The following is an 8,112-nucleotide window of genomic DNA, read 5'->3' as shown; positions in this document are numbered from 1 at the left end:
GCTTTCGACTTTTCTTTTTTTGTCGCCATCTTCTTTCCACCTTTATACTCACTTTTCTGTAACTTTTATTTCTGTGCCTTTGTGTTTTCTCTTGTTTTTCCCGACTTTTCTGGAGAGGGCTGGAGTTCACCGTCCGGCCACTACTCCATCGCGTGACTCCTCCCAATCCTCTCATTTCTGAAGGCCAAAATACCAGAAGCTTTCTTCACTCCCCCCACCCCCCCCCCCATCTCCACATGGGACTCCACTTTCGGGCAGTTCTGTACCACAGTTCCTCAATCCCTTTGTTTGACAACACTCCTCAATGGTCTGCCATTTAACATTCAAACTCTTACGTTTTAAAAATCAATTGCAGAGATCCATGGATGTGGGAAGTCAGGAGGGTTAGGGACTGGGTGCAGGTCGATGAGACTGGCAGAATGATATTTCACCATGGACGAGAAGGGCTGAAGGGTCCCTTTTCTTTGCTGTGGGGTTTCTAGGGTAGAGTTCACACCATTCTCAGGAAGGAGGATGAGCAGACAGATGTCATGGTCCACGGGTAGGAAAGGTGATGAGATCCTGCCAGGAGAGATGAGGGAGTTAAGTGCGAAGGTGAAGGGCACAACCAAGGGGTCTCTGTCTGTCTGTGTGCGTGTGTCACTACGTCTGTGTGTTTCTCTCTATGTCTCTGTGTGTCTCTCTGTGTCTGTGTGTGATTCTCTGTGTCTGTCTCTGTGTGTGTGTCTCTCGCTCTGTGTGTGTGTCTCTCTGTCTGTCTATCGGTCTGTGTGTGTATCTGTGACTGTGTGATTCTGTGTCTGTGTGTCTCTCTGTGTCTGTGTGTGTCTCTCTGTGTCTGTGTGTCTCCGTGTGTCTGTGTGTCTCTGTGTCTGAGTGTCTCTCTGTCTGTGTTTCTCTCTGTGTCTGTGTCTCTCTCTGTGTCTATCTCTCTCTCTGCGTCTCTCTGTGTGTATCTCCCTCTGTGTGTGTGTCTCTGTGTCTGTTTGTGTCTCTCTGTCTGTGTCTCTTTGTGTGTCACTGTCTGTGTGTGTCTCTCTCTCCCTGTGTCACAATGTGTGTCTCTCTGTGTCTGTATGTGTGTGTCTCTCTCTCTCTCTGTCTGTGTCTCTTTCTGTCTCTGTATCTGTGTGTGTCCGTGTGTGTGTCTCTCTGTCTGTGTCTCTCTCTCTCTGTTAGTGTGTGTCTCTCTCTGTGTCGCTGTCTGTGTGTCTCTCTGTCTGTGTCTCTATATCTGTGTGTCTGTGTCTCTGTGTGTGTCTCTCTCTATCTATGTCTGTGTGTATGTATCTGTGTGTGTGTGTCTGTCTCTCTGTGTCGTGTGTTTGTCTCTGTCTCTGGCTGTGTGTGTTTGTCTCTGTCTCTGGCTGTGTGTGTTTGTCTGTCTCTTTGTGTCGTGTGTGTGTCTGTCTCTTTGTGTCGTGTGTGTGTCTCTCTCTGTCTCTATGTGTGTCTCTCTGTCTCTGTCTGTGTGTGTGTCTCTCTGTCTCTGTCTGTGTGTCTCTCTATCTGTCTGTCTGTGTGTGTCTCTGTCTGTGTGTGTCTCTGTCTGTCTGTGTCTCTGTGTGTGTCTGTCTGTCTCTCTCCTGCTGTCAGTGTTTCTTTCTCTGTCTCTGTCTGTTTCTCTGTGTGTCTGTGTGTGTGTATCTGTCTCTCTGTGTCTGTGTGTCCGTCTGTCTGGGTATGTGTGTGTCGCTCTCTCTCTGTGTCTCTAATATATGCTTATTCATTACCCACCATTATCCATCCCTACTGGTGGTGCGGGCTTTGTTCCCCAAGGCGTCCGTATTGGCTGCCCAAAGACCATCTCTGCCCCAACGCATTCCTCGGTGTCACCTGCATTAAAATCAAGATGGCATCAGCACCTTTTTGGACACTTTTAGCTGTGTTTCCTCAGTTCTTCTGGCCAGTTTTGTGTTTCGTTCACACATTCCTGCTGCCTGGGGTTCACGGCACTCGTGGAAGATCGCCAGTTCCTGAAACAATTCTTCATTCATCTTATCTGTAACATTTTTACATTTAATTTAACATATGCATTAAAAAACTTAAATTTCTTATTTGAAAATAAGATAAAATTAATGCATAGTGATTTCAAAAGTAACCCCTCCCACAGCTGCCCAATAGAAAACAATAAAGAGAGAAAACATCTAGATAGTATTTATAAAAATTGACCAAAACTCTCAAATAAAATCTTGGTTTTCTTGGTTTTAGGAGTCAGAAAGTTCGTGTTGGGTGGTTAAAACATAATTCCGACAATTGGTAAATACACATCCCAAATCTTCAAAAGAGAAATTCAAATTTGTTCCGTGAATTCGATGTAATTATTTCAAGTGGGAATCAACGGCCTATTTCAGTGTGGCCATCGACCCATTCCCAAATACGCATCGGACTTCCAAGTTACTGCCACACATTTTAACCCTATAACAATTACAGCACAGAAACAGGTCACTTTGGCCCTTCTTGTCTGCACTGAACTAAATACTCTCCTCTCGTACCACCTCTCTGCATTCCCCTCCCCTCCAATTTTCCCTGAAATGACAAAATGGACCCTGCCGCCACTATTTCTCCCGGAAGCTCACTCCACTCAGCCACCACTCTGAGTAAAGAAGTTCCCCCCCATGTTACTTCCAAACTTTTGCCTCTTAACTCAATACCTCCTGTTTCAATCTCTGAGATTTTTTCATTATTTTTTTCCTTTTGAATTGAACATTACGATATATGTTAATGCACTTTTCAAATTGTTTTACAATGTAAACAATATTTTAAAGAAAAATCTGTAGATGTCACCATCTGAGGTGGAGGAACTAAACTGTGGTTTTGTGGGTCCACGCCCAGGGGTATTCGGATTATTTTAAACAGGTCCGTCTTCCAATGTCTGCAGCAGAATTGGCAGAAAGAGGATTGGGCTGTCGGTGTCGTTGTTAATGACGTCTCATTCCAGCACAGAAACCTTCCAGTCTGTGGTGAACTGATTTTCTCATCCCACTGACAAGCACCCATTTCATGTCCCTTCATACCCCTCCCATCCATGCCCATATCCAAATGCTTTCTGCAGTTAAGCCATTTCTGATTCCACACATCCATAGATCCCAAGCCTTATGACTGAGTCTGTGGCGCCTATCAAATGCCTCACCAAAATGAAGACAAACCACATCCTCTGCCAGACCTTCGTCCATTCCTTTTAGTAACACTTGATGGTTGAGGTCAGGGGTCCCCAAGTGGATCAGACTGTCGACCGCCCTCATAGCATCCCTGATCCCTCATCGACCCCCACGCCTGGAATCCTGGCGCTGGATGGGGTGGGGGGAACTTCACTGCCGCATCTACTTGAGGAACAGAGAGTCCTGTGGAAAAGTGGAACCTTTCTATTATTGGCCCCGACCACCCATCCCACTTGCAGGTCCCCATCTCCAGCCCTAGCCCCCACACATCTTTTCTAATGGAATACAAGACCTCCTTTCTGAATGCCACCATTGAATACTCGTCATTTTCTAGCCCCAGCTAAAGCCAATCTCAAAGAGCAATTTGAGACTCATCTAATTTTAATTCTAAACTCAATTTCTTCATATAACCCAGTAAAAATACCTTAGGATCAAGTGAAAGTTTAAATTTTAATAAGTTCCTTGATTCTATCCCAGAAAGGTTTCACATAATCAAGTCGAGTGCAAGAAAGAGCCAACTTGCTCATGGCACCTAAAGCACCGATTTACGTGAAACTCCACGAGTTCCACCTACCTACTTCCCTTGCCCATAACCCTCCCACCCCCTCGCATCCATGTACTCATATAACCTCATCTTAAATGACAGAATTGACCCTGGCGCCACTTCTTCCAGTAGATCATTCCACTCAGCCACCACTCTGAGTGAAGAAGCATCCTCTTGTTTTACTTCTCAAGTTTTGCCCCTTAACTTATGACCCCTTGTTCCAATCTCTGCTCCCCTTAGGGGAAAGAGCCTATTCACAGCTACTCTATCTATTCCCTTGATAATTTTAAATACCTCTATCAAATCCCCGCTCAACCCTCTACGCTCCAATGAATGAAGTCCCAGTCTACTCAATCTTTCTACGTATTCAAAATACTGCAATCCAGGCAACATTTTCTTCAAACTTCTTTGCACTCTCTCAACCTTATTGATATCCTTCCTATAATTTGGAGACCAGAAGGCATACAATACTCCAAACTTGGCCTCACCAACACTCTGAACATCACCTCCCCAGATCCTATATTCCATGCTATGATTTATAAAGGCCAGCATTCCCAAAGCCTTCTATCTCCATGGGAATCCACCTTCAAATTTAAAACTAATTTGGCAGGGGGAAGGGAACAGGACTGATAGGGAAGCAGATAGGAGAGTGAATATAGGGGTGGTTCTGTTAGACGGTGAAACAATAAGGAAAAAGGGAACTAAAAGTGATAGGAGAGTAGGGGCAAGTGCATCGAGAACAAAGGTGGAGGGAGAAAGGAGATATGTTATCAAGGTATTGTGTATGAATGCACGGAGTGTAAGGAATAAAATGGATGAGCTTGAGGCGCAAATGGCAATGGGAGGTTATGACATTGTCGGAGTTACGGAGACATGGCTGCGGGAAGGGCAGGATTGGGAAATCAATGTTCCCGGGTACACGTCCTATAGAAAAGACAGAAAGTTGGGAAGAGAGGGTGGGGTAGCTCTGTTGGTAAGAAATGAAATTCAGGCGTTTGAAAGGAAAGACATTGAAACAGGTGGGTAGAGTCTGTTTGGATAGAATTAAGAAATTGTAAAGGCATGAGGACCATAATGGGGGTCATTTACAGGCCTCCGAAAAGTAGCTCAGATATCGGTATAAATCAGGAATTAAGAGTGGCATGTCAAAGTGGTAGCAATACGGTAGTTTATGGGGGACTTCAACATGAAGGTGGACTGGGATAATCAGACGGGGGCAGGAACACAACAGAGTGAGTTTATTGAATGTCTAGTGGCAGCTAGTAGAGGAACCTTCCAGGGGGAAGTCGATTCTGGACTTGGTGCTGTGCAGCGACGCAGAGTTAATAAGTGACCTCGATGTAGGGGAGCCATTAGGGAATAGTGACCATGGTATGGTTACTTTTGAGCTGCAATTAGAAAGGGAAAAAGAAAGGAAGTCGGAAGCATCTGTACTGCAGTTAAATAAAGGGGATTATGCAGCTATGAGGGAGGAGCTAGCCAAAACAAAATGGAAAGATACACTAGCTGGGAGGACAACTGGGGAAAAATGGCAGGTATTTTTGGACATTTTTCACAGTATTCAGGACAAATTTATTCCAAAGTGGAGGAAAGGCTCTTGGACATGCAAATGGCAGCCGTGGCTAACTAATGAAATCAAGTGCAATATCAAATCCAAAGGGAGTAAGTATAAGATAGCGAAGCGGAGTGGGAAGTTAGTGGATTGGGAAACCTTCAAGGAGCATCAGAGGGTAACTAAGAAAGTCATAAGAGAGGGGAAAATGAAGTATGAGAGGAAATTAGCAAATAATATAATGGAGGATAGCAAAAGCTTTTTTAAATATGTGAAGAGGAAGAAATTGGTTCGGTCTAAAATTGGTCCATTAAGAATGGAAAAGGCTGGAATTATTACCGGAAACAAGGAGATGGCTGAGGAATTTAACAAATACTTTGGATCGGTCTTCACCAAGGAGGATATAGGTTATGGTCAGTTAGTGGGTAGTGGTCATGCGGTATCAAGAGACTTGGGGAACTTTCCTGCGGAAGTAGGGGATCTAATGGATATCCGGATCTAGAAGCAGGAGGTTGTTAGTAAATTGTTTGGACTGAGGTCTGATAAAACCCCAGGGCCTGATGGGCTGCATCCCAGGGTGCTTAAAGAAGTTGCTATGGAAATTGTGGAGGCACTGGTCGACATTTTCCAAAGTTCCATAGATTCGGGGGAGGTCCCTGAGGATTGGAGAGTGGCTGATGTGGTGCCGATTTTTAAGAAGGGAGGGAGGGAGAAAACGGGAAATTATAGACCGGCCAGCCTGACGTCAGTGGTGGGGAAGATATTGGAATCTATCATAAAAGGAGTAATAGCAGGACACTTAGGCAGAAATAATAGTATAAGGGCTAGTCAGCATGGATTCCTTAAGGGTAAGTCATGCTTGACTAACCTTCTGGAATTTTTCGAGCATGTGACAAAGAGGGTGGACTTGGGAGACCAGTGGATGTGGTGTATTTGGACTTCTAGAAGGCCTTTGATAAGGCACCGCACGGGAGACTAGTGGGCAAGAACAGGGAGCACGGTATTGGAGGTAAGGTGCTGACATGGATAGGAAATTGGTTAAGAAATAGAAAACAAAGGTTTGGAGTAAGCGGGTCTTTTTCAGGATGGCAGGATGTGACGAGTGGGGTGCTGCAGGGATCGGTATTGGGTCCTCAGTTGTTTGTAATTTATGTAAATGATTTGGATGAGGGAATTATTAATAACATGAGCAGATTTGCAGATGACACTAAACTGGGTGGCGGTGTGGGGTGTTAGGAGGATATCATGAAAATGCAGAGGGACTTGGACAGATTAGGGGAGTGGGCTGTTGAATGGAAGATGACGTTCAATGTGAGCAAATGTGAGGTTATCCATTTTGGGGGCAATAATAGGAAAGATGAGTATTATTTAAATGGAGACAAGCTAGGGAGTGGGGAGGAGCAAATGGATCTGGGTGTACTTGTTCACCGGTCACTGAAGGCTAACATGCAGGTTCAGAAAGCTGTGAAATGGGCAAATGGCATGTTGGCTTTCATAAAGAGGGGATTGGAGTATAGGAACAGAGACGCCCTTCTGCAGTTGTACAGGGCCCTGGTGAGACCCCACCTGGAGTATTGCGTCCAGTACTAGTCTCCAATTTTGAGGAAGGACATACTAGCTATAGTGGGTGTGCAGCGCAGATTTACAAGGTTAGTTCCAGCGATGGCGGGGTTGACATATGCTGAAAGGCTAGAAAAACTGGACTTGTATCCGATGGAGTTTAGAAGGATGAGGGGGGACATGATTGAGGTCTACAAAATTATCAGGGGGATAGACAGGGTGAAGTCGGATTACTTGTTCCCAATAATGGGGGAGACGAGGACTAGAGGGCATAGTTTAAGAATACAGGGTAGGGCCTTTAGGACGGAGATGAGAAAACATTTTTTTACCCAGAGAAGTGTGAATCTGTGGAATGCTCTGCCAGAGAGGGTGGTTGAGGCAGATTCGCTGATTATGTTCAAAAGAGAGTTAGATAAGACTCTAGTGGGCAAAGGAGTTAAGGGTTATGGGGATAAGGCTGGAAAGGGGTACTGATAGTAGTGATCAGCCATGATCTGTAAAATGGCGGTCACTGAAGGCTCGACAGGCCGAAGGGCCTACTCCTGCTCCTATTGTCTATTGAACCATTCCTCCAAGATCCCTCTGTTCCTCAATACCCACCCCTTCACTGCATACGTCTTGGTTATTCTTCCCAAAATAAAGCACCTCACACTTACCTACATTAAACTCCATCTGCCATCTTTCCAAACAGTCCAAATCCTTTTGTAGTCCATGAAAACCCTCCTCACTCTCCACAACTCTTGAAAATAAGCAAAATGTATTACGTTATGTTAAGCTTCTCTTTGAAAATTTTAATTTCACATGCATTAAATGCGTACATAAATTTCTCATTCAAAGATAATGAAAAATTAATACATAGTATTTTTTTTAAATTCCCCCTGCCCAACAACCCAATAGAAAAGAAAGATAACATCTGGAAAGTATTTATAAAAACATTACTAAAAAACTATCAAATAAAATCTAACAAATTTTCTTGATTTTTGGAGTCAGAAGGTTCAGGTTGGTCGATTACAACTTAATTCCTACAGTTTATAAATAGGATTCCCAAATCTTTCCAAAAATTTCAAATTTGTGACATAAATTACATGTAATTATTTCAAGTGTCAAGGGACTTGGGGGGTTCTCGTTCAGGAAAACATAGTGAGTGAGTAACCACCAGGTTGGATCGGCAGGAAAAGAAAGCAAATCCTATGTTGGCCTTTGTTTCAAGGGTAGGGAGGTGTTGATGGGGCATGGGAGACACCTCATTTGGAGAACTGCGAAGTTTATCTTAAAAAGGATGTGCTGATGTTGGA

At 44.2% G+C, this 8,112-nt stretch overlaps 1 long non-coding RNA gene across 4 annotated transcripts; it reads right to left on the bottom strand.

The window, feature by feature from the left end:
- Window positions 1-1,768: 1,768 nt before the first annotated feature.
- LOC138749447 (uncharacterized) lies at window positions 1,769-7,604 on the bottom strand. 4 transcript variants are annotated; one of them, XR_011348646.1, is made up of 3 exons: window positions 7,474-7,604; window positions 3,134-3,344; window positions 1,769-1,836 (listed from the first exon to the last, which is right to left on the bottom strand). It is a non-coding gene; the product is annotated as an uncharacterized lncRNA (long non-coding RNA). The 4 variants fall into 4 exon arrangements; XR_011348645.1 differs by lacking the exon at window positions 1,769-1,836 and adding an exon at window positions 1,877-2,002; XR_011348644.1 differs by lacking the exon at window positions 1,769-1,836 and adding an exon at window positions 1,877-2,002 and having other exon boundaries at window positions 3,167-3,344.
- Between the last annotated feature and the right edge of the window lie 508 nt (window positions 7,605-8,112).

Source organism: Narcine bancroftii, chromosome 14 (assembly GCF_036971445.1).
Source record: "Narcine bancroftii isolate sNarBan1 chromosome 14, sNarBan1.hap1, whole genome shotgun sequence".
NCBI lineage: Eukaryota > Metazoa > Chordata > Chondrichthyes > Torpediniformes > Narcinidae > Narcine > Narcine bancroftii.
This window is presented reverse-complemented; position numbering and strand designations above follow the sequence as displayed.